At 31.0% G+C, this 16190-nt stretch overlaps 2 long non-coding RNA genes across 6 annotated transcripts in view; one reads left to right on the top strand and one right to left on the bottom strand.

Annotated features, from left to right (window-relative positions):
* Nucleotides 1-16190, bottom strand: part of LOC127071401 (uncharacterized) — a 210533-nt gene that overhangs the window by 158568 nt on the left and 35775 nt on the right. For 3 of the 5 annotated variants that reach the window (XR_007785014.1, XR_007785017.1, XR_007785013.1), the window contains one exon: nt 2034-2253. This is a non-coding gene — a long non-coding RNA (uncharacterized LOC127071401). Of the gene's footprint in view, nt 1-1661; nt 2254-16190 lie in introns of those variants that run through there. The other 2 variants (XR_007785015.1, XR_007785016.1) reach the window with 1 other exon arrangement.
* The window catches only part of LOC127071412 (uncharacterized), a 30938-nt gene continuing 22160 nt past the window's right edge, over nt 7413-16190 (top strand). Inside the window, exon 1 of the long non-coding RNA XR_007785041.1 lies at nt 7413-7568. This is a non-coding gene — a long non-coding RNA (uncharacterized LOC127071412). The remainder of the gene's footprint in view (nt 7569-16190) is intronic.

The raw sequence follows: 16190 nt of genomic DNA, 5'->3' as shown, positions 1-16190 counted from the left end.
ACTTATGTTGCGTTAATGATCGTTTAAATCTGTAATTTTTTACATTAACGGTTGTCCATGTTACTGTCTTATTGAATTTGGAAAGATTCTTTACAAAGTCGAGATGAGGTATTAAACTGAGAGAAGAGATACTTTTTACGTCTAGAACATCCGGGATTTGACATCATGGAATCAAGACATGGTTTATTGTTGAAGGGTTTAGCTTTTATTTACGGATACGAAACCTGCTCGTAGTGTCATAGGTCTGATTATTTTCAATTATTCATAAAATTACCGTCGTAACCTTCATTACGAATTAACAACGGAAAACATGAAATATCAATGGGATAAAGCACAGGAAAAAACATTTCAACATATAAAGGATCATTGGTCGAATTTTGAAAAATTATGTATTATATATCGCAAATTTTTAACTCTGGAACAAGTTCTGAAATACACACTGCCTCCTGTCAAGAATGAATAAGAAAGACGGCATTGATAAGCTGTTGACTGTCGCTTGCTTTTAGTTTTGCACATTAATAGGAGAATATCTCAGGAAAGTCGAATTGTCGCTTGTACGAATTCAACGCATTGGGCATCGGTTGTCCGTCGGAACAATTCCGCTTAGATTAAATTTATTTTTATATTACGATTAAAACGGACAGTCATAATCTTAAGTTATTTGCATGAAAAATATATACAAGAATACAAATGTGCCGTTGTATCCCCCGATAATAAGGTTTTAACTGTGCTGTATATTACCAGAATAATAAAGTACAAGATATTTATAAACATAAATGTAATATTTCCCAAAAATAAAATATTCTCATTGACGTTACTATTGCAAAATAGAATGAATAGTAATGTACTTGAAAATTTAATTTTTATTAAGCGACCTTAGATATTTTATTAATTTTTATTAATTAACATAAAGAATTGAATATTTATTAATAATATAATCGTAGTTATTATTACAATATATACACTATGGACATAACAATTACGTTTTTATTACTAATGTTATTATAGGAGTTTATATCATTATATTTTATACTAGCTTTTTCGTGCTGATATGTTTACATATATCTCAGAGTCTGTGTCCGAAAATACGTAAAATGTATAAAATACGGAAACAATCACGCTAGTTTAATTTATATCGAGTACGATTTAGTTATCTTTACTTCGGCTATCTACTTCTTCATTTCTCATGTAACGGTAAAAATGAAGGAGAATCTGTAAAAATACAGAACCTGGATTGTACTAAATGTATATAGAACATGTTGTTTTTCCAACATAGTATATTAATGTAGTGAAAGATATTCCATTGCCGATATCTGGAATTATGTATATATCCGTATATCGATTTCATTGTCGTATATCGATATTGCGATACAGGTGCAATGCGTCGTAATTGTACATTCCCCATTTTACATAATATAAAAAAGAATATATAGGAAATCGTTTGGAAGAATCAAATGACAAATAGAAAACAAAGCAAATTGAAATTTTGTATTCGTTAACAATCATGCAAATAAGTTTGAAAGTAAGTACGATATTTCTATACGAATTGACGTAATTTATTGAATCCGTATACATTTTAAATTTGAATCTTTCTTGAATCATATCACAAAAATTAAAAAAAGAAGAGAAAAAAATTAGGTCTTCGCTAGTTGCCTACAAACATTTTCGGGTGAATGCTCTACCATCTGAGCTATCGAGGAACTTTCTGGCTAAATTTACTTACATAGATAGATCTAAAACATTTGTAATTGCTGTAACTCGATATACATGTATTGGTGTCGGATTTGAACCATAAACTGTAACCGATTTCTGATACGAATAAACCACCTTTTAACATGCGATGCATCATTGATTGTGATTTTTTTATTCTTAATACGTTGATTTTTTGCATTGAAACAATGCGTTTGTATTTCCTAAATACTTTTTTCTTTTGTCAAATAATAGGGGTAGGAACAGTCATATTTTCTACATATAAATTTCATCACGTGCGTCGCGAAACAACTACTCGTTAAGGTGTGGGGTACAATGGTGATAAGAAAATGGTTTTCATATACTTTGATGGGGTGTGTGGGGAAGGGGGACAGAGCAGAAAGAGCACTGTTTCATTTATCCAGAATACAATAAATCGCTGCTCAGAAAGATAAGAAGTGAAACAAGCCTGAATGTAACGTTTTTTCTTGCAACGAGAGTAGGAGTCGTGGATGAGGTTTTTCGCTGCGTGCCTCGACCGGGGCTCGAACCCGGGACCTTTCACTTGCCGAACAAGCACTCTGCCATCTGAGCCACGAAGACCTACGATTACACATCTATGTAATTGAGTTTATATACTACATCCAATTTCTTGCTATGTTTATCGTTTTATATATATTAGAGAAATTATTCTTTATTAGTGAAATTATATTTTTCACACATACAGAGAAATTATATATCTATGCCCATAATGCTACGTATACTATATATAACTTAGTAGTACATATAACTTAGTTTACGTTTTAACAATAAATATTTAATCAACTATTTAGTAATGTGTAGAGTTACGTGTACACTTTAAGAATACTTCCGGTAAGTCAGACGCCGATTACGAATACTTACGGTAGAAACCGAGCGCTTCCGAAATATTTCCAAAGTAATAAAATATTTAATTTTTTCTCCTTTCTTTCTCTCGATTTCATTTTCCTATTACATACTCATCTACGTAAATAAATGTAGCTAACTCTGCAGTTGATATAGAGTAAAGTAAAAAAAATATTAAAGTACATTAAGATGAAGCGTCTGAATTTCCTTTGTCTTTATTAGTCACGAACAAGCAGTTAAATGAAATATTGTATCTTTGTCAACGTGTGCATATTACGATGAGTGTATTTTTATAGACACGTATGTATTCCACATATACTTTATACATATACATACATCTGTATGTGTATGATGTAAACAGTTCGCATTCGTCCTTGCAGCTTATAAGAAGAGTAACGCTATAAATTCTACATATGTATTCAAACGTATCGTGTTTATGTTGATATTTACACCGAACATAAAGGATTACACAGTACTGTATGGAATGTTTACATAAAAGAATAGCCATGAAAGTCATATCCTTATTCCAGCGATATTGCCACTTTGTCTAGCATGGGTAGAACTTACATTTCGGTATACCCAACAGTCGATTCGGCATAAATTGTTTGAGAGAAATGCTACCCTGACGAGATTCTGCACTTACTCAACTATGCATTTTGTTAACTATATATTTTTGGACTTTTGGAATTGAGAATAATTGATAACCGGAATCTTTGACAGAAATCATATGAGATACAAACTCTTCACTTCGTTTGAATAAATTTAATTCTCTTCATCTGTAAATTATTGAGTATGAAACACAATGATTTTAATTATTGTCTATTTTTTTCTACTTCTTCCTATGCGAGTATTCATGCATTATTTACATACATAATTATTTTCGAAACGCGTACGATAAATCATCGTAAATAATTTGATAGATATTCAAACACTTTTTTATCTGTTCCACTTTACTCAAAAGCTGCGATGCGTCTTGTTAATTATTCCAGTAAATTTAAAATAGAGAAGAAAAATCTCGGAGAAAGATTACTATCTTTCTTTGTAGAATCTCTCTTTGTTTAATCTATCTCTCTTTATAGGTCGGTTAAGTGCGAGTGAAAGGATGAGAGTTGAAAGTGTGAATTTAGCAACTATGCTCGAGATAGGGAATTAGCAAAACATCAATGTGGTTATATAAGAAAAATCAGGAACCTTCGAAAGAATACATAAGGAAACAAGAGCTCTACATTTAGAACGAACAAAATGAAATGTTTATTTCATATTATTTCCAACGATATCACAGAAAGGAGGTTCTTATAAAGAAAAAGGAGAGATTGAAATGACCTTGAAATCTTTCATTAAAGGAAAAGCAATAAATTCTATCGTTACGTTTCGGAAGTGTAACAAATATACCGTGAAAGAAAACGAAATTTTTCGTACAATATTTTCCAAATAATTCAGAAGAGTCGAATTATTGTTTGTATGAATTGTGGACATTGGTAAACTGTTGTACGTTTGAACAATTCTGAGTTGATTAAGTTTATTTTTATATTACTATTAAAACGGACTGTCATAATCTTCTTATTCGTATGAGAGGTTAAGATGAGAACGCAAAAATGCTATTGTTTCACACGATTTTATGGATTTACCTATACTATATATTAAGAGAAAGTCATATTCGTTTAATTCATATCAGTACAGTTTATTTTTTTTATATTGGTTTACTTTTTCTTGATATCTTTTGCAACGATAAAAATAAAACAGAATTTGTAATCCTATTATGTACCGTTGGATTATATTACATGTATAGAGGATATGTTTGTTTTCTAAGTACGTAGCGAATTAAGATGAAGAGACAAATTCCGTTATCGACAACGAGAATTACCAATATATCGGTATATCGAACTCGTTTTTATGTACCATTATTGCAATAATATATATGTAATGCGTTTTAATCATGATTGATCATTCCCCATGCTATATAGTATAAAAAGAATCTTTTTCAAATCACTTGGAAGAAACAAATCACAAATAGAAAAAAAGAATACATCATATCCCGTATGTCTCTATTGATTACCAATTCTATAAATACCATAGAAATGATAAAATATGTATGTCTAAATAACATATTGAATCCGTATATATTTTAAATATATATGTTCGTTGAAACATTTCTCAAAAATGATTAAGCAGAAAGAGAAAAAATTAAGTCTTCGTTTGATGCTTACAAAGATATTCGGGTGAATGCTCTACCATCTGAGCTACAGAGGAAATTTCCGGCTAAATTTACATACAGACATTTCTGAAGGTCTGTGATTGATGTAACTCGAGATTAAATGGGTATTGGTTCCAATTTGCACCATCAAGAATAACCGATTTCTGATACGAATAAACGTCTCTTTTATACCAAGGCTGTGTTCAACTATGATTTTTTTATTCTTAATAAGTTGGTTTTGTGCGTTGATTTAAAGCATTCGTATTCTCCAAATCCTTTTTTCTTTTGTCAGAGAGAAAAGGGATAAGGAATTATCATTTTTTTCATAATAATTTTGTAACGTGCGTTGCGACAAAACTACTAATTCAAGGTGATGTACAATGGGGATAGGAAAATTAGTTATAAATTGCAGGATGGGAGCAGAAAAGAAGAGCTCTGTTAAATTTTTCCGCGACTAAACTCATATACGAATCGCGTTGTTACATTGCAAAGATAATTTGAAAGAAAACCTGAAACTCTATAACATTTTTGTTCCGGTTTGGTGCGATGTGGGGGGTTTGTGTTTCGCCGTTCCTCGACCGGGGCTCGAACCCGGGACCTTTCACTTGCCGAACAAGCATCCTGCCATCTGAGCCACGAGGACCTACGTTTAAACATCTATGTAATTGAGTTTATATACTAGATCCAATTTCTTGCTATGTTTATCGTTTTATATATATTAGAGAGAAATTATTTTTCTGTGATTATAACTTTACGTATACTATATATATAAAACTTAGTAGTACATATTTATTTTTCAACAATAAATATTTTATGAACTATTTAGTAACGTATAGAGTTACGTGTACAATGTTTTAGAATATTTCCGATCAGGCAGATGCCGATTACGAATACATACGATGATAATCGAGAGCTTCTTTAGATTTTTTATGTAAATCAGCGGCAGTCTCAAAATAGACGTTAATTATCTTATACAAACTAGTTCTGTTGCGTAGAATTTTGAAGTTTTCTTTCTCTCATATGTTCTTAATAACACTAACGAACACATGAAATTTATAAATACAATTATCTGTAATTACTTTACATTTTCTCCACCTTGCTATGTATATATTCTTTTTTTATAATGTAGTATTACATAACAGAAGCTCAAAATGACCGAAGGACATAGTTTTGACCTAATATCACATTTTTTATGAATATAATAATTAAACAAATGTAATATTCATTATTCAGGGTTTATATGTATTATAATAATCTATTCAATTCAAATATGTGTAATATATACCTATAATTATATAGCTAAGTTAGAATTATAAACAAATGTATATAGAAGTATTTCTCTCCTGTTTAAATAATTATATGAGTGATATGTCAATGTCATATCTTTTTTGATACAGAAATTCTGATAAGCTTTTGTTATGATCCATTGTAAAGTGTAGTGTACTCAATAAACATTTGTGCAGAAAACACGAATCCATAAAGCACATATAACTAGGCCTTGTGAAATTAATGACCAATTCAGCTCATGCCTTGTATGATGGCTTGTATTTACGGTTAAAAATGTGAAAAAAAAAGACAGAGAAAGAAATAGAATGAGAGGGAGTGTGTGGGAGAGAAAGAGAGAGAGAGAGAGAGTGAGAGAGAGAGTGAGAGTGAGAGAGAGAGAGAAAGAGAGAGAGAGAGAGAAAATATAAAAACGAGCATCGATGTAAGAAAAGCTTGATGAAATAGTGGTCATACGAGTAAGAAAAGAAAAAGAAACATGTCAATAACTCGAACGCACCGAGGAGAAAGAAAGGTAAGCGAAACAAATCTAAGATCGAAAACAGCCAATAACATTACAGTATAACGATCGTCATTGCGAAGGATGGATTTGAGAAAAGCGAACGGACTTAAAAAAGGACAAAGGTACGGTGATAAACAACAAAAACATAAAGACCAGTACTAATAGAAGGAAAGTAGGTTTGTGATTAAATGAAGGTAAACACTCTCTATTAACTATAGCTGACAAACTGTGTATTATCAGATCAACTGTTTATTATAAGAAAAGCGCGGTAAGAGCAGTGCGTTTTACAGAAATGATAGGAATTTTACTAATATTCGAGCAGATTATTGAAGATTTCGACATTAGGAAATAAATTCGAACTTATTTGTAAGTGAATAAAATCGACAGTAACAGGTTTGATAAAATAATATATGATTGAAATGTAAAAGTAGAGTGTATCACTTAGTATATCACTCAGTTAATAAGTCTAGGTAACCAACAAAACGCTAAGGCAAGATATTGTCGGGAAATTGTTCCGAGAAGATAGTGTCGAAAAGATAATGTACTTCATATATTGATAAACTATAGCTGTTGGAATATTAATTGTATCATTATTAATTGTATCATATAATATGTATCACGATTGATAAAATTAAAGCAAAAGTGAAGATAGCAATTATTTGGATGAAATATCTTGCAATCGGTTTGATCGTCGACCATACTTATATTAAGCATGGGCAAATTTTCCAAAAATGTGGGCATATCTGCAGTTATAGATTCAGTACGCTAAAATAAACAAAATTCGGAGGAATATGCATTTCCACTGTTATAAACGGATGAAATGTAAGGTAACTTTGTATTTTTTCTTTTTAATTTTGAACTTTCACATAGAGAAAAATAAACTGAAGTCGTTTAACCGATTCAGTGAAGACTAATCAGATATCGTAGAAGAGAGTGTCATCGTTTCTATCTTGGTGAATCAATAACAAAGGAGCACATTAAACAAATCGCACACTTATAAATGACTGTAACAGAGTAAGTAATGCAATAATTTTTCCTGTGTTAAAAAGCAGTGTCTGCATAATAATCTACACACGAATAGAAAACAGGAGATGACACTATTTCGTGAGAAAGAGAGCTTAGTAGTTTAATGTATTTGTCAGTATTTTCGCATAGAAAAGTCATTCGTGGTCTTACATGGCTAGGTAACGATTTTCGAAAATACATAAAATCCCCGATTAGCATCAATCGAATCTTTCAAAAAAATAACAAATATCATTGGGACGAAACATAAGAGAAAGCATTTTAAAATATCTAGTATCCTATATTCAATGTTTCAAATAGTAGGGCTGAAGTATATATAGATACATACATTTAAATATTCGATAAGATTGTGTGGTTACAAGAGGACGTTGACGCTGTAATATAAATCATCGTGAAACAATTATGATGATCACGATAACAACTTTTCATTACTTTCTGTTCTCTATTTAGCAATTTATCTACTTTATGTTGCTTTAATGATCGTTTAAATCTGTAATTTTTTACATTAATAGTTGTCCATCTGTACATGTTCCTGTCTTATTGAATTTGGAAAGATTCTTTACAAAGTCGAGATGATGTATTAAACTGAGAGAAGAGAAACTTTTTACGTCTGGGACATCCGGGATTTGACATCATGGCATCAAGACATGGTTTATTGTTGAAGAGATTAGCTTTTATTTGCGGATACGAAACCTGCTCGTAGTGTTATAGGTCTGATTATTTTAAATTATTCATAAAATTACCGTCGTCAACTTCATTACGAATTAACAACGGAAAACATGAAATATCATTGGGATAAAGCACAGGAAAAAACATTTCAACATATAAAGGATCATTTGTCGAATTTTGAAAAATTATGTATTATATATCGCAAATTTATAACTCTGAAAAAAGTTCTGATATACACACTGCCTCCTCTCAAGAATGAATAAGAAAAACGGCATTGATAAGGTGTTGACTGTCGCTTGTTTTTAGTTTTGCACATTAATAGGGGAATATCTCAGGAAAGTCGAATTGTCGCTTGTACGAATTCAACGCATTGGGCATCGGTTGTCCGTCGGAACAATTCCGCTTTGATTAAATTTATTTTTATATTACGATTAAAACGGACCGTCATAATCTTAAGTTATTTGCATGAAAAATAAATACAAGAATACAAATGTGCCGTTGTATCCCCCGATTATAAGGTTTTAACTGTGCTGTACATTACCAGAATAATAAAGTACATGATATTTATAAACATAAATGTAATATTTCCCAAAAAAAAATATTCTCATTGACGTTACTATTGCAAAATAGAATGAGTGTAATGTACTTGAAAATTTAATTTTTATTAAGAGACCTTAGATATTGTATTAATTTTTATTAATTAACATAAAGAATTATTATAAGCATCAATGCATTATTATAATCATTATTCTTCTATATTCACCATTTTTTGTGCCAGAAAATGTTAAATTTACTGTTTTCATATTCCGTTACAATCCATTATTATAATCATTATTCTACTACTTACATATTACATGAAAGTCATCGAAGACACACATACACATATTACGTCTCTTAATATTTTATTAATACATATTTAACTTGTTTCTATTTATTATCCATTTATCTATTTATTTAGCTATATACATATATACGCATGTATATATCTATATATGTATATATATGCGTATACATGTGTGTGTATGTGTGTGTCTATATATATATATATATATATAATATAGAAAATTTTGTTGTATATTTTAGTTCGTTTTCGTTTTTGTTATTATGATTTATATTATGATCTCTTATAGTTAATTCAGCCATGAACGATGTTATGGCAGCTTCACGAAGAAGAAAATGTACATAAACATGAGATCCTCGAATCGAACTCGAAGGAATATCAATTTTCACTTTCATGAATGGATGGAATATAAGATAATTTTATATCTCTTTCTAAATATCTCCCTCTCTCTCTCTTCTCTCTCTCTCTCTCTCCTTCTCACTCTCTTTTTGGCTCTTCTATTAATTATTGTAACAGCAATTCGCTTCCTTCTCTACTTTTGACAAAACTGAAGAAACTATTGCTGATTATTATATACGCTGTTAGAAGAAAATTTCGTTTCAACCAAGTTGCATGTCGCTGAATTATAATGATATTCCACATAGTTCATGTAAAACCTTTCTCTACAAAATTATTTTATGGCTTCTACAAGAAAAATATAAGGCTAAGTTATAAAACCCGTTATCTGTTCACATATAATCGAAATGGGTATCATTTAGGTGCTTGATATTTCGAAAACTGAGTTCGAACTATATCTAAAAACGTCGCTGCACTGCTATAATAAGGGTGTGGTTTGAAGGGAACTATTTCGAAGACGCTGTCGTCCTTATTGATCAAGTGGATGGACTGTGGCAAGGACTTGGCAAGGGCATTCGAAAAAGTTCCTATACACACACACACACACACACACACACACACATATAAATATAAGGTTGCCCCGAACACTCGTAGCGGTTACCTAGTTACCAAGACCCTCCCTTGATCGAAGAGTTTACGGACAGATCTTGTGTATCTGACCAGGCTTTACAAAGATAAGGAAACCGAAATATCCGTAAAAGTGAAACTTGAAAATGTATTTTTTAACTATTCGTCATCATAGGATTACTGGCCGATGAATGTGAATAAAGCGTACTTTATTATAATATTGTATACCGATAAAGCACATTTATCACGCAAAAACGTTGAACATCGTTTTCTATCATGGCAAGGGTAAGTCCTTAGCCTTACGTGAAATCTTAAAATTATGAAGTTCATTTTTTGTCCAAAAATTTATATTTACTGTATACATTCCACTCAAATATCCACATTATGATCATCATTATTATGTAACCTTTTCGATATTATTACTATCATTTAATATTACTATTATCATTGTATATTCTTCTTATCATTATCAACATCATCGGGTTAATTATTATCATTATAATTGTAACAAAATTGCTTTCTGCAGAATAGCATACACAAAGAAACATAACATATGTTAACCCACATTATCCTGCTAGCCTTAAACACAAGCTCCACTACTCCAGCTTTCACGACGAAACCTCCAGCTGGTTCGAAGGACATTTCGATTTGGACCACGAAATCTATTCTCCACACTCGCATACAACTTCTCAATCTTATAACATTTCTATATTATCAATGGGAGATAGAAACACAAGTCTATTAACCTATTAAATGGAGACAAAACGAATATCGGGGAAGAAAGTGCTATCGTCTCTATCTCGGTGAGTCAAAAAGAAAGAGCATAATAAACAAATGGATCACTTGCGTTACATGGTTATAAATGACTGTAATAGAGAAAGTAAAGCAATAATTCTTCCTTCGTTAAAAAATAGTGTTCGCAGTATAATATATGCAGGAATACAACATTGGAGATTGTACTATTTGACGAAAAAGAAAGCTTAGTAGTTTACTGTATTTGTCAGCATTTTCGTAAATATACAAAAGTTTTCTTTCATTTTATAGGTCTAGGTAACAACTTTTAAGGATTTATAAAATTCTTTCATCGATTAGCTTGAATCGAATTGTTAAAAAGAACGAAAAATAATATAGGGACAAAAAGTAAGATAAAGCATTTTAAAATATATGATTTCCTATATTCAAAGTTTCAAATAGTACGGCGTGTGCTGAAGTATATATGAATCCATACATTTAATGATTCCATACAAAGTATGCGGTTATGAAAAAACGTTGACGCTACAATATAATTCATCTTCTTGATACAATAATGATCTTCACTGTAATCACTTTTCATTAGTTTTCGATCTCTACTTAACAATTTATCTACTTCATTTTTGGTAAAATGCCCATTTAAATTCATAATTTTTTACATTAACGGTTGTACATCTGTACCTGTTCCTTTCTGATTGAATTTGAAAAGATTTTTTTGCAATGTTGAAATGAGCTATTAAACTCAGAAAACTTTCTATTTCTGGGAATACCCGAGATTTGAAATCAGTGAAGATGGCATAGTTTACAGAAAATGAAAGCTTAATTGTTTAAGGGTTTAGCTTTTATTTGCTGATACGAAACTTGCTCGTAGTGTTATAGGTCTAACTATTTTCAATGATTCATAAAATTACTCGTTGTTACCTTAAAAGAACTTAAAATAGAAAACATGAAGTATCATTTGAGCAAAGCACAAAAGAGAATATTTCAACTTATAAAGAGTCATTTGTTGATATTTGAAAAATTATGTATCATGTATTGCAAATTTATAATTCTTGGACGGATATTCAGCTTTGTATTATGAATGAATAAGAAGAGCCACGTTGATAAGATGTGGCTTGCTTTCAATTTTGCAAAGTAATAGGAATATTATCATGAAGAGTCAAATAATCCCTTGTATGAATTGAAGGCATTGATCATCAGTCTGTCTCATCAGAATAATTCGATTAAATTTATTTTTATATTATTATATTAGATATTAGATTTTTCGTGTAGATATTCTCACAGATATCTCTAAGTCTCTACATATTGAAACGTAAGACTTAGAAGATACGGAGAATACCATCCTCGTTTAATTCATATCGAGTACGATTTATTTTTCCTTATTTCGGTTTTCTTTTTTTTCATTTTCTTTGCAGTGATAAAAATAGAATAAAATTTATAAATGTATAGTACCGTTGAATTGTATTAAATATATAGAGGATATCTTATTTTTCCAAGTACGTAGCGAATTAAGATGAAAAAAAAATTCCGTTATCCACAACGAGAATTAACGATATATCAATCTATGGATCTCGTACTATACGTTCTTCAGTGCAATAATGTATGTGTAATGTGTTTTAATCGTAGTTGTACATTTCTTATTTTACACAGTATAAAAAAAATGTTGTGAAAATCATTTGGAAGAAACAAATGACAAAAAGAAAAAAAGAACAGATCAAAATCTTTACTTATTTTCAAGTCTACAAATACGATAGAAAAGATAGGATATGTATGTCTAGAAAATAATATATTTTATTCAATCCGTATATATTTTAAATTTATATGTTCCTTGAAACATATCTCAAAAATGAATAAACAAAAAGAAAAAAAATTAAGTCTTCGTTTGTTGAATGCTTGCAAAGTTATTCAGGTGAATGCTCTACCATTTGAGCTACCGAGGAGATTTCCGGCGAGATTTACATGCAGACACGTAATTACATCTGTGATTGATGTAATTCAGGATTAAAGGGTATTGGGTCCAATTTGTTTCATCAAGAATAACCGATTTCTGATATCAGCAAACATCTTTTCATGCTTTAAATATATTGCGTTGCTCGTTTATTGTGGTTTTTCTATTCTTAATACATTGATTTTTTGCGTTGATTTAACGCGTTTGTATTCCAAAATCCTTTTTTCTTTTGTCAGAGAATAAGGGTGGTATGGAATTATTATTTTCCACATAATATTTTTGTCACGTGCGTTGCGACACAACTACTCGTTCAAGGTGAGGTATAATTGGTGATAGGAAAATGGGTTATCGAGTACACTGTATCGGTAATTGGGGTGGGGGGGGGGGTGGCAGAACAGAAAGAGGATTGTTACATTTATTTGAGACTAGTAATACTCGCACAATAAATCGATGCTTAGACGAATTGAAAGAAGCCTGATATATTCTTTCTAATTCACCCGTTTTTCTTGTATTGGTTGATTGAACTGGTGGGGAGAGTTTTTCGCTGCGTGCCACGACCGGGGATCGAACCCGGGACCTTTCACTTGCCGAACAAGCACTCTGCCATCTGAGCCACGAAGACCTATATTTACGTATCTATGTAATTGAGTTTATATATTTCATCCAATTTTTTGCTATGTTTATAGTTTTATATATATTAGAGAAAAATTATTTTTCTGTGATTATAACTTTACGTGTACTATATATATATATATATATATATATATATATATATATATATATAAGTTAGTAGTACATATTTATTTTTCAACAATAAATATTTTATCAACTACTTAGTAATGTATAGAGTTACGTGTACAATGTAAGAATATTTCCGGTAAGGCAGATGCCGATTACGAATATTTACGGTGGAAATCGAGTGCTTCCTTAGATTTTTTTTGTAAATCAACGGCAGTCCCAAAATAGACGTTAATTATCTTATACAAAACTAGTTCTGTTACGTAGAATTTTGAAGGTTTATTTCTCTCATATGTTCTCAATAACACTAATGTACACATCAAATCTAGAAATACAATTATCGGTAATTACTTTACATTTCCTCCACTTTGCTGTGTATATATTCTTTTTTTATTACGTAATATTATATAATAGAAGCTTAATAGGACATAGTTTTGACCTTATATCACATTTTTTATGAATATAATAATCAAACAAATGTAATATTTATTATTCAGGCTTTATATGTATTATAATAATCTATTCAACTAAAATATGTGTAATATATACCTATAATTATATAGCTAAGTTAGAATTATAAACAAATGTATATAGAAGTATTTCTTTCCTGTTTAAATAATTATATGAGTGATATGTCAATGTCATATCGTTTTGATACAGAAATTCGGATAAACTTTTGTTATGATCCATTGTAAAGTGTAGTGTACTCAATAAACATTTGTAAAGAAAACACGAATTCATAAAGCACATATAACTAGGCCTTGTGAAATTAATGACCAATTCAGCTCATGCCTTGTATGATGGCTTGTATTTACGGTTAGAAATGTGAAAAAAAAGAGACAGAGAAAGAAATAGAATGAGAGGGAGTGTGTGGGAGAGAGAGAGAGAGAGAGAGAGAGAGAGAGAGAGAAAGAGAGAGAGAGAGAAAATATAAAAGCGAGCATCGATATAAGAAAAGCGTGATGAAATAGTGGTCATACGAGTAAGAAAAGGAAAAGGAAAATGTCAAGAACTCGAACGCACTGAGGAGAAAGAATAGGTTTGATAAAATAATATATGATTAAAAAATATAAAAGACCAGTATATCACTTAGTATATCAATCAGTTGATAAGTATAGGTAACCAACAAAACGCTAAGGCAAGATATTGTCGCGAAATTGTGCCGAGAAGATACTGTCGAAAAGATAATATACTTCATATATTGATAAACTATAGCTGTTGGAATATTAATTGTATGTATCACTATTGATAAAATTAAAGCAAAAGTGAAGGTAGCAATTATTTGGATGAAATATCTTACAATCGGTTTGATCGTGGACGATACTTATATTAAACATGGGCAAATATTTCCAAAAATGTGGGCGTATCTGCAGTTATAGATTCAGTACGATCAAATAAACAAAATTCGGAGGAATATTTATTTCCAGTGTTATAAATGGATGAAATGTAAGGTAACTTTGTATTTTTTCTGTTTAATTTCTGTTTTTCACTCTCCCTCTCTTTTTCTCGTCCTGTCTCACTCTCACCCTGTCTTCCACTCTCTCTTTTTTTTCTTTTCCCTCTCTCTGTCCCTTAATTTATTATGCGAAGGACGGTCCTTTATTTTCTATTCTGTTAGAAGAAAATTTTAATTCAGCCGAATTGCATGTAGATAGTCCTTAATGATGTTCCTCCGAGTTCATATGACACGTTTCTGTACAATATCCTGATCCGGCTTGTATCATCAAAAAAATTAGTCTCAGTTAAAAAACCCGTTATTATTTGATATATAATCGGTAATTTTTTATGTGATTTAATGAATGATCAAAAATGGATACAGAAAACTAGCTATTTGATATTTCGAAAGCTGAGTCCCAGTTATATCTAAAAAAGTAGGAGCATTGCTCAGTACTAAGGATGTGGCTCGAAGGGGACTATTCCGAAGACGCCGTCATCGTTATTGATCGACTGCGTTCTGTTGTCGACCATAGCAGGGACTTGGGAAGGGCATTGTGAAAAATGTCCTGTCATATTGTACGTGTGTGTGTGTGTATATATACATATTATAAACAGTCAACGCACAGATATATAAGTTGCCTCGAATAATCCGATCGGTTACGAAGATATAGTTACGACGTTCATTACTTAGATGAAAATTTTTTGAAGCAGTCTCGTTTATCTGATGAGGGTTTATAAACAACTTATTACTTAATATTATTATTATCATTGTGTATTCTTTTTATTACCATCAACATCATCGGCTTTATTATTATCATTATAATTGTACAAGCTGATTCATATTATATAACATACACATACAAACATAATATGCGTCATTCCACAATACCCGACTAGCTATAAATCATAAGCTTCACTATTCCCACTTCCACGACGAAACTTCCAATTGGTCAGAAATTTTACCCCACTTCTTCCGTTTTCTACTTTTAGGAACCTTCGTGTTACGAAAGAAGATTCTCGAAGAACACTTCCATTTCGACTGCGTAACCTGCTCTTTACTCTTATATATCTCTTCACAATCTTGCAACATCTTTGAACTTTCACATAGAGAAAAATAAACTTAAGTCGTTTAACCGATTCAGTGAAGACTAATCAGATATCGTAGAAGAGAGTGTAATCGTTTCTATATTGGTGAATCAATAACAAAGGAGCACATTAAACAAATCGCACACTTATAAATGACTGTAACAGAGTAAGTAATGCAATA

This window comes from Vespula vulgaris, chromosome 21, assembly GCF_905475345.1.
Source record: "Vespula vulgaris chromosome 21, iyVesVulg1.1, whole genome shotgun sequence".
Classification (NCBI taxonomy): Eukaryota; Metazoa; Arthropoda; class Insecta; order Hymenoptera; family Vespidae; genus Vespula; species Vespula vulgaris.
This window is presented reverse-complemented; position numbering and strand designations above follow the sequence as displayed.